The following is an 11,594-nucleotide window of genomic DNA, read 5'->3' on the forward strand; positions in this document are numbered from 1 at the left end:
CAGAAAACACGAGATGTAAGGTGAGGTTTGGCATAGAGTTTGAATGAGGAATGGCAAAGGCCGGCATCTTCATCCCAAAGTACCCACTGGCACACAGCATTTGCTAAGTAACTTACCAAGACAACAGGGGTAGCTTCCTTGGCTTTTTATTTATAAAAGCATGCTAGACACATCTCAGAACAGTGACTGGGAAGTCTGTCTGATGTTGTTGTTGTTACTGTTATTATTATTATTTGTCACTCCTTTGACAATCGTGAGATTTTTTGAACTCTGATAATGTGCCGTGCAGAAGACAAACTGAGAGGCTGGGAACAGTGACTCATGCCTGTAATCCCAGAACTTTGGGAGGCTGAGGTCAGGAGTTCAAGACCAGCCTGGGCAGCATAGTGAGACTCCCATCTCTACTAAAAATACAAAAATTAGCCAGGTGCAGTGGCAGGCGCCTGTAATCCCAGCTACTCAGGAGGCTGAGGCATGAGAATCGTTTGAACCCAGGAAGTGGAGGTTGCAGTGAGCCAAGATTGCACCGCTGCACTGTAGCCTGGGTCACATCTGAAAAGAAAAAGAAAAAGAAAAACAAAGAAAGCAAACTAAGATACAAAGGAAAGAAGAGACTTTTCAGAAAATCTGTTTTTTAAGCTCTTGATTCATAAAGTACAAAATGATCCTGGTCAAGCAATTACTTCAGAAGCCTAACCCTAAAGAAAAGCGTATCACCTTCTGTAAGAACAGATTGCCAAAGTAAACAGTGAGTATGTTCTGACTGCCTAGAAAGGCCCCACCTGTCACCTTTCTGGCAGGAGAGTGAAGGGAAGTAAAAGGTGAAAGTGTACAAGGAAGTTGCAACCTAAGTGAACCATGAAACCATCCCCACAGGCTGATAGTTGATATATGAAAATTCCATTGCTATTTGGTCATTTTTAAGAATAATTTTCTTGACTGTTTTTACTTAAATTTTTTCAAAATCAGTTATAAACTTTCCTTATGGGCCCGGCACCATGGCTTATGCCTATAATCCCAGCACTTTGGGAGGCCAAGGCAGGAGGATTGTGTGAGCTCAGGAGTTTGAGACTAGCCTGGGTAATATAGTAAGACCTCCATCTCTACGAAAAATAAATAAAATAATTAGCCGGCATCAAGGCACACACCTACAGTCCCAGCAACTTGGGAGGCCAAGGCAGGAGAATTGCTTGAACCCAGGAAGTTGAAGTTGCAGTGAGCCATGATCATGCCACTGCACTCCAGGTTGGGCAACAGAGCGAGACCTTGTCTCAAAAAAAACAACAAAAACAAAACTTTTCTCACGAAAAATTCCCTGAAATATAAAAATGTATTCCAAGGCCGGGTGCAGTAGTTCATGCCTGTAATCCCAGCACTTCTGGAGGCCAAGGCAGCTGAATCGCTTGAGGTCAGGAGTTTGAGACTCCTGAGTAGTCTGATGGTGAAACCTTGTCTCTACTAAAAATACAACAATTAGCTGGGTGTGGTGGTGGGCACCTGTAATACCAGCTACTCAGGAGGCTCAGGCAGAAGAATTACTTGAACCCAGGAGGTGGAGGTTGCAGTGAGTCAAGATTGTGCCACTGTACTCCAGTCTGGGCCACAGAGTGAGCCTCTGTCTCAAAAAAAAAAAAAAAAAATTGCTCCAAGGAACAGCACACACACCTCACAAATCACCACCAGCTTTACATTTTAGACTGTGATCATATGGAGCAGACAAAGGCTGAGGGCTCTACTGGAACTCGTTTTTCATCTGTAGAAACCACTATCTGGATAAATCTTTACCCGGAGAAGAAGCATCATCTTTGTCCCAAAAGCCAGATGATCTAATAGTATACCAGGGCGCGCTGTACCTCAGTTTCCTCATCTGTAATTGCCTTACGCAGTTGTATGAATGCCCTAGTACTGTTTCTTTTTTTAACTTTTTTTTTTCTTGCCTCAGGAATTTTGTACCTAGTACTGGTTTTAAAAGTGTACTACCGCTTCCGGTTCTAGGCGCTTCGGGAGCCGCGGCTAAAGGTGCAGACATGGCCAAGTCCAAGAACCACACCACACACAACCAGTCCCGAAAATGGCACAGAAATGGTATCAAGAAACCCCGATCACAAAGATACGAATCTCTTAACGGGGTGGACCCCAAGTTCCTGAGGAACATGTGCTTTGCCAAGAAGCACAACAAGAAGGGCCTAAAGAAGATGCAGGCCAACAATGCCAAGGCCATGAGTGCACGTGCTGAGGCTGTCAAGGCCCTCGTAAAGCCCAAGGAGGTTAAGCCCAAGATCCCAAAGGGTGTCAGCCGCAAGCTTGATCAACTTGCCTACATTGCCCACCCCAAGCTTGGGAAGCGTGCTGTGCTCGCATTGTCAAGGGGCTCCGGCTGTGCCAGCCAAAGGCCAAGGCCAAGGATCAAACCAAGGCTCAGGCTGCAGCTCCAGCTTCAATTCCAGCTCAGGCTCCCAAAGGTGCCCAGGCCACTACAAAGGCTACAGAGTAGGTATCTCTGTGTGCCAACATGAGGACAGAAGGATTGGTGCGACCCCCCATCCCCACCTCCGGGCTGCCATCTGCATGGGGCTGGGGTCCTCCTGTGCTGTTTGTACAAATAAACCTGAGGCAGGATTTGTTTTAAAAAAAAAAGTGTACTACCAATATTAAGATGAGATCCAAAGGAAAATTTGAGTGGTGCTTGAGCATTACAACCCGTAGTTTCCCCCTTTAAGAATTTTTTTTTTCCTTGAGATGGAGTCTCACTCTGTCGCCCAGGCTGAAGTGCAGTGGCATGATCTCAGCTCACTGCAACCTCCGTCTCCCAGGTTCAAGTGATTATCCTGCCTTAGCCTCCCAAGTAGCTGGGATTACAGGCATGCACTACCACATCTGGCTAATTTTTGTATTTTTTTAGTAGAGACGAGGTTTCACCACGTTGGCCAGGCTGGTCTCAAACTCCTGGCCTCAAGTGATCTGCACGCCTCAGACTCCCAAAGTGCTGGGATTATAGGCATGAGCCACTGCACCTGACCCCCCTTTAAGAATTAATTTCCCTATTGAATCTTTTAAAACAAAAAAGGCTTTGTAGATTATCACTGGGTTTAATCCTTTCTAGAAGCAAGAAACACCAGGGTGAATTTAGCTGAGACCCAATTCTTAAGTACTTGCCTACATGTCTAGGATAGTTATGAGTGTTTTCCCGAGAATCTTCAAGCAAAGAAATTCAGTTCCCTGAAATAGTTCAGGTTTCAAGTAAAACTACTACATAGGAGAGTTAAATTAAATAACCTCTAAAAGTTTTTTCCAACCATGGCTTTTATTTTTAATTGTCTTATGCTTCTCCCTCTCTCTCATTTCAAAGGTAATCAGGAAGTCTCCTAGGATAAGGTTATTATATTCAAGTCCTGCCAAAAAATGTAAGAAAAGAAGCTCCTATTTGAGTGGACCGAAAAGAACAATTATACCTCCTAAAAATAAAATGAGCCTAAGCTAAGAAAATGAAAAGGTTTCTAAAGAAGAAGGTCAGTACTTCTTTTTTGGTCTCCTTTCATCACGGTGTGATTTACTTTAATAGTACCCTGTCAAACTAGATGATTCAGTGGCCTCATCATAGCTTACAGAGCATTTCATCTGTGGTCACTCATCCTGCCTATGAAGAAATTGACATGTAGTCACTACAGAGAAACACTGCTCACCAATTTTTATTCACCACCATAACCTCCTGATCCTTGCCTAATCAAACAGAGAGACACTATCCTGCTTTTACCTACACAGAAAAAGATAGAAGATAAAACAATGTTGGGGGTTGTGGCTCATTGATGGTCAGATATGAAAAGCTGCTGCAAATTTTGTCCCATCGGTTCCTAAAACTGCAACATGAAAATGCATCATCATAACTATCCTTTACCTATCTCCCAAGAGTGAAATTGTTTTCCCCAATAAAAGTTTAAGGAAATGAAGTAATTGGTGATTGGGGCAGGAATATTATGAGTATTACCATACAGTTTTTTCCTTAAATGGTTAATTAGAAGGAAGTGTGGCATTCTTAGAGCTATTTTTTAATTAAGCCAGCAGACTCTACCAAGAATCTGATCCCCTCTCTAAGCAGATAATTACATTGACAAGTGACTTTCAAGTTTATGCCCATGGACTCCTAGATTTCTGATGTGTGCCAGGAGGTTACCATTCCAGTGTTCTGAGTGCTGGCCTCTGGGCCTGACCCCCTGTCTGCCTGGATTTGGAAATTTGCCTTCCCTTAGCTTGTGACTTGCCCCCCTAGATTCCAGGCTGTCCTTGACCTCTGGCAACAGCAAACTCGTTAACACTTGCTCTGCATGCATAAATCCTTGCCTTCTGCCCAATTCTTAATTCTGATTTTTGGACTTTCTGGACCAGGCTAATCCTTACAGTCTGGGGAGAAAGAAACCATTGTGAGACTGAAATAGCTAAGCCCAGAGTTTATGATTAATGAGGACAGACAGTTCAAGGAATCATTAACCATACAAATGTTCACAAATGATTTGCCATAAGGCCTTAGATTTTGCATATTGTATATATGAGGTTCATATATTACAGCCAGTGTCAGGACACTAACAAGTGAAAGACTTTTCAAACCCAGGTCAGGGAACACAAGGCATAGCTCTCAAAACGCACCTCAGATCATAGGGCAAAAATATGCAGACGTATGTAGTCACTGTTGCTGAGTTGACAGTGTCACCCGTGCCCTGAGGACAAGTTTGGTATCTATTTAAGACCTGAGCATCGAGAGGCTGCAAGAGGTGCATAAATTCTGGGAAACTCTTCATCCTTTCAAATACAAATGCACGGTATGTAAAATTACACATTTTTTTTGAGGAAACTCTCATTATAAATGTTCAAATATGGTAGGGGTTATAAAATAACAAATGGAGTTTGGACTATAAAAGGCTGGTGTGGAAGACCAAAAGGAATGCACAGTGGAGAATTAGAAGACTTCGTTAGAGAACTTGCTCAGGCACTGATCAGCTGGCTCTCAATTTCTCTGTAAAAAAAAAAAAAAAAAATTGAGGAATATACTTCTAAATCACATTTATAGCCCTTCCTGCTCTGAATGATTATTTGACCTTGACATAGAATAATAGGACTGGAAAGGACCTTAGTTACTTAATTCAACCACTAATCCTTCAGGGACAGAGACAATAGCATCTCCTGGGCCAGCCTATGCCCTTTCCAAAGAGCTCTTATCAGAAGAAAGGTCTTTTTTATCTTGAACTGGCACCTTTCTCTCTGTATTTTCTACCGTTAGTTCAAATTCTGGTCTCCCGGAAAACATAATCCAAATTTAATCCTTAACCCACATGACAGCTTTTCACATTCCCCTCTCAAATTCTGTCTCAAGCAAAGCACCGTTAGTTGCTTCACACATTCCTCATATGCTGAGGTTTTTTTGTTTTGTTTTGTTGGAGACAGGGTCTCACTCTGTTGCCCAGGCTGGAGTGCAATGGTATGACCTCAGCTCACTGCAACCTCCACCTCCTGGGTTCAAGCGATTCTCCTGTCTCAGCCTCCCAAGAAGCTGGAATTACAGGCATCCACCACCACGCTTGGCTAATTTTTTGTATTTTTAGTAGAGACAAGGTTTCACCATCTTAGCCAGGCTGGTTTTGAACTCCTGACCTCAAGTGATCGATCCGCCTCAGCCTCCCAAAGTGCTGGGATTACAGGTGTGAGCCATCACGCCTGGCCCATATGCTGAGGCTTTAAACCCTATCTCCAACCACTCACTTTTTTTTTTAGAGATGGAGTCTCATTATGTTGCCCAGGCTGGACTCCTAAACTCAAGGGACCCTCCTGCCTCAGCCTCCTGGAGTAGCTGAGAATACAAATGCACACCGCCATGCCACACCCCACCCACTCACTTTTGTCTGTTTCTGTTATTTGCTGTCATTGTCCTTCTTAAAGTATGGGGTAGGGGACATCAGAGCATCCAGAAGCAAATACTAAGGCAAGAGGGAGTATCATCTTCTCTCCCCTGTTCTGAGTATTATTCTTCATTAATGTGGCCCACTTATGAATTAGCATTTGAAGAACAGTCATATCACATCATTGAATTACTGCATGTTTATCTTACAGTTTTTTCCACATGTGGACATTAAGCAACACCTCTTCTATTCTGGGTTGTTTAATCAGGATTTTAATTCCAAGTATAAAACCTTATAGTTTTTATCCAACCCTGTTGGATTTCATCTTATTAATGTTGTGGAAGATTCTATAAGAAAAGTCCAAGGCAAAAGGAATCAGTAATGGATCTTCAAGGAAAAAGAAATAGGAAATAGTCCCAGAAATGCAAGGAGTTGACTAGGAAGCCTAGCTGAGGGACTACTAAATTAAGAGGGCAGATGGAACCCTGTGTTTATTTTTGCTTCCTCCTAAAACCCCAATGAATCAACATAACAGGATTCTTTCTAAGGCACAAACTCACAAAGACTGATAGAAAAGTCATAACAGCAATAAAATTTTAGAATTTGAAAAGCTGATGACCAAGTGGTAACTAACTAGCACATCTGAGAAAGCAGTTCTTAACCTAGAAATGAGGAAAGCCAAAAAGCAATTTGATATTCACCCCTGAAGTTCTAAAAGGCTCAGGAATTGGTGGTACGAGGTTCTACTGAAAGTGAGGGGGAAGGAGGGCTAAAAGCAGATTGATTGGATGAAGGGTGTTTTAAGAACACATAGGATCCCTGGAGCTTCTTCTCCACCTCATCTTAGGAGGCATATTATCTGGACAATAAGGCACTATTGAAGGTTGGCATACTGTTTCCAGGAAATTAAAGGGAGTATACTCAGCTCAGTCTTTTATTTTTTTTTTTCTTTTCTTTTCTTTCCTTCTCTTCTGACAGATTCTCACTCCATCAACCAGGCTGGAGTACAGTGGCACAATCTGAGCTCCTCTGCCTCCCCAATTCAAGCCATCTTCCCACTTCAACCTCCTGAGTGACTGGGACCACAAGTGCACACCACCATGCCTGACAAATTTTTTGTATTTTTGTTGTTGTTGTTGAGATAAGGTCTCACTATGTTGCCCAGTCTGGTCTCAAACTCCTGGGCTCAAGCAATCCACCCACCTTTGTCTCCCAAAGTAGTGTGATTGCAGGCATGAGTCACCATGCCTGGCCAGCTCGGCATTTTTTTTTTTTTAACAAACAAAATATTAAAGCATCTTCTCTACAGAATCCAACCAGTCCAAGAGGAAATACTAAAGAATTTCAACTTTAGGAGTTCCTCGATGACATTCTTCCCTTCTATGGTACTGGTCCATGGCCTGCTATGAACTGGGCTGCACTGTAGAAGGTGAGCAGCAGGCCAGCGAATGTTATTGCCTGAGCTCCACCTCTTGTCAGATCAGCAGGAGCATTAGATTCTCATAGAGGTGTGAACCCTATTGTGAACTGCACGTGTGAGGGATCTAGGTTGTGTGCTCCTTATGAGACTCTAATGTCGGATGATCCGAGGTGGAACAGTTTCATCCGGAAACCATCCCCCATCCCCAGATCATCATACAATGAAGCCCACAAATAAGCCCCACCCACATGCTCAGATCTTCCAAACAGCTTGCAAGAGTGCCTCTCTTGAATATAAGTAGCTATCTAAGATTCACCAAGCATCTGAGGCAAACCTCCAGTATGATAAACAGACCACAACAAACAGAACAAAACACCCAACTTGGAGGAAACAGACTGCAGAGAAAATAAGACATCACAAAACTGTAATTAATAACCTTAGAAAGATAAGAAGATATTACATTCAAGAAATAAGGATATTTAGAGATTATTTGCAGAAATGAAAATCTCAGTGAAAGATTTGAAAGATGCCGTTGAAGAAATTTCCCAGAAAGTGGAGCAAAATGACAAAAAGATGGGAAATAGGAATGTAGAGATTTAACGAAAATAAAAAGGTCACTCGAGAATATCTAGCACTTGAATAACAAGAATTCTATAAGACAAAAGTACCAAACTTTCTTAGCACCAGGGACCAGTTTTGTGGAAGACAATTTTTCCACGGACAGGGATTGGGGTTGGGGGATGGTTTCAGGGTGAAACTGTTCTGTCTCAGATCATCAGAAATTAAATTCTCATAAGGAGCACACAACCTAGATCCCTCACATGGGCAGTTCATAATAAGGTTCACACCTCTATGAGAATTTAATGCTCCTGCTGATTTGACAAGAGGTGGAGCTCAGGGAATAATGCTCACTTGCCCGCTACTCACCTCCTACTGTGCAGCCCAGTTCCTAACAGGCACGGCCTGGTACCAGTCCACAGTCCAGGGATTTGGGAACCCCTGCTCTAAGAGAAGAATTGGGAAAAAAAAATGAAAGGGAGGAAATTATGGAAGACATCATTCAAGAAAATTTATCAGAACTGAAAGGCATAAGTTTTCAGATAGAAAAGGCCCATCTAATCCCAGCACAATATGTGAAAATAGAACCACAGAAAAAAACACATGTACATGACATTTAAGAACACTGGGGTTTATAAAAGATTTCAGAAAAGAAAACAGGCCATATATAAAGAGTCAAGGGTCAAAATGTCTAGAATCCAGAAGAAAATGGAGCAGTGCTTTCAAAATTCTGAGGAAAAATTATTTCCAGGCCAAAATTCACGTATCAATTAAGCATAAGGGCAAAATGAAGACATTTTCAGACATGAACTATCTAAAAATTACTTCCTATATACAGTTTCTTAGGAAGGTACTGAAGGATGTATACCACCCAAACAAAGGAGATAATGAAAGGAGAGAAAGATATTGATTGAGACTTCAGAAGTTTGGGCTTACCAGATACAAAATATAGGCATTTAAAGGAATAAAACCTACAAAATTAACAAAGGTACAAAGTTTACATAACTGCTTATGGTGGAAAAGCAACAACTTTCTCACAAGAGGAAAAATGGGGAAACATAATTTCATTAACTGCCTAAGCACAGAACCAAATCTTTCATTGGCTTATAATACCATAGCTCTAGGGTTACTCAGAAATAGAATGATGGCATGTTCCTATGGGTTCCTTGAGGAGTTCATTCTTTCATGTAATTAGTTTGCTTACTTATTTGTTTGAGTGTGCATTTAGAACCTGTCTTAGTCTAAAACAGATTTAAAGTAACGTACTACTATAATATCTTCGGAGAGAAATTGAACAATCTGTGTGGTTTTCTTTACCCTCATTAAGAGAGATTTCTACTGACTGGCAAAAAAGATTATCTAAGTAGGAAAGTAGCACAATATTCTGGTATGCCAAAATAACATTAAGAAATTATCTGCATCGAAACAATGCCATTCAGCCGGGCGCGGTGGCTCATGCCTGTAATCGCAGCACTTTAGGAGGTCGAGGCTGGCGGATCACCTGAAGTCAGGAGTTCGAAACCACCTTGGCCAACGTGGTAAAATCCCATCTCTACTAAAAATACAAAAATTAGCTGGGCATGCTGGCACATGCCTGTAATCCCAGCTACTTGGGAGGCTGAGGCAGGAGAATCTCTTGTACCCGGGAGGCGGAGGTTGCAATGAGCTGAGATCGCACCACTGCACTCCAGCCTGGGCAACAAAGTGAGACTCTGCTTCAAAAAACAAAAGAAAGAAAGAAAAAATGGCATTCAAAATATGCATTTTGAAGCAATAGTTTGCAGATGAAAGAATATTATACACTATATAAATACTTAGGGGAAGTCAGATTATTATTTTTGTAAGCTACAGAGATGAAGGTGATACTGTCAAAGATAACTTTTTAGTATAATGACGTGTGAAACTTTGTGATGAGAGCTATTTGTTGCAAGAGTTTAGAATGTGGTCATAAAATAACCCACTAATGGCAAACTATAGATATGTCAAAAAGACATTATTTTTCACTAGAAAAAAAAAAAGGTGAGCCCTTTCTAGCCTGTTAAGTGTATTGATGGCTTTTTGGCAGAACTTTATTATTGTGAATCTCTTTCACTTGAAAAGCGTATTTCCAACATTTGTCACCTTGACTCCTTGGGGAGAGTATTACACTGATGGATTCTTAAGCTTGCTTTACAGGATATAAAAATGTAGAGGATTAAACCATTTTTCCTTGGTCACTGCTAAGGGGACAGGCTAGGAACCATGAACTTAGATGGCGGCAGCCCTTTGCTACCACCTCAAATTTCAAGCTTCAATGACATTTCAGAAAGCCTAGGAGGCTTTTAAATGTAAATGGAAAGAGAAATAGGCTTTGGCATTCCTAAGCCTATAGCAGGTCCTTCTAGATTCTAATAGAAATCTCAGCTTCAATTTTCAATATTTTGGTTTTGTTCAAAACTAATGCTGCACATATTTCCACTAACCATTAGCATAAGTAAGGTTTGGTGGAGAGCAAGCAGTCTCCACCAGCTTGTACTGGTGGAAATGGACCTGAAGATCGTTCATCTAGTCCATGAATATTTACAGAGCAACAGTTGTGTAGTGCCCTCCTAATTCCAGCATAACCAAGTCCCAGCTGTTAAGGAGCCTTCAAGGTCAGTGGGGAAATAGGATAATCACATACAAAATGAAATAAGAACATAGGGCTGTGCATTCTTAAATGATAAATGAATGGGGCAGGCATTAAGTAGCCATCAACTGGTTCTTCTCTTCTCTTCTCTTCTCTTTTCTTTTTCTGAGACAGAGTCTGGCTTTTGTTGCCCAGGCCTGGAGTGCAACGGCATGATCTTGGCTCACTGCAAACTCTGCCTCCTGAATTCAAGCGATTCTCCTGCCTCAGCCTCCCAAGTAGTTGGGACCACGCCTGGCTAATGTTTGTATTTTTAGTAGAGATGGGATTTCACCATGTTGGCTAGGCTGGTCTCAAACTCCTGACCTCAGGTGATCCACCCACCTCAGCCTCCCACTTTTCTATTTTTTTTTTTTTTTTTTTTTGAGACAGGGTCTTGTTCTGACACACAGGCTGGAATGCAATGCCACTATCATGGCTCACTGCAGTCTCGACCTCTCAGGCTCAAGCAATCCTCCTGCCTCAGCCTCCTGACTATCTGGGACTACAGGTGCACACCAACATGCCCAGAATTTTTTTTTTTTTTTTTTCCTGTAGAGAAGGGATCTCCGTATGTTGCCAAGGCTGAGCCACTAACTTTCTGAGAAGGGAGGTATCACTAGAGGATAGAGAGGCATCATTACTCAATGGAGCCCAGCTTCTTGTATTCAAATCTTGGCTCAGCCATTTGCCAGCCCTATGACCTGAAGCAAGTTACTTTAGCTACCTCTACCTTGGTTTCTGATCTGTAAAGAGCCGAGGTAACGGTGGGGATAATGTAGAAGCAAAAACTGACACTTTCCATTGTCTCCAATACGATCAAACGCCTTACATTCCACAGTCAGGAAAAAAAAAAAAAAAAGAACACTCTGAATATGAGACAAACCAAAATAAGTCACCCTGTCTCATTCTGACCCCCAAATAAAATCTTGAATACTTCCTACAAACTCCTTAAAAAAATATATCTCTTGGCCAGGCGCAGTGGCTCACGCCTGTAATCCCAGCACTTTGGAAGGCCAAGGCGGGCGGATCACAAGGTCAGCAGATCGAGACCATCCTGGCTAACATGGTGAAACCCCAT

The 11,594-nt window shown here is 42.0% G+C and overlaps 1 pseudogene across 1 annotated transcript; it reads left to right on the plus strand.

The window, feature by feature from the left end:
- Positions 1 to 1,993: 1,993 nt before the first annotated feature.
- LOC105502830 lies at positions 1,994 to 2,619 on the plus strand (annotated as a pseudogene). Its single transcript, XR_001000407.1, has one exon. The product of XR_001000407.1 is annotated as a 60S ribosomal protein L29-like (transcript).
- Positions 2,620 to 11,594: the final 8,975 nt, after the last annotated feature.

This window comes from Colobus angolensis, unplaced genomic scaffold (genome assembly GCF_000951035.1).
Source record: "Colobus angolensis palliatus isolate OR3802 unplaced genomic scaffold, Cang.pa_1.0 Scaffold81, whole genome shotgun sequence".
NCBI lineage: Eukaryota > Metazoa > Chordata > Mammalia > Primates > Cercopithecidae > Colobus > Colobus angolensis.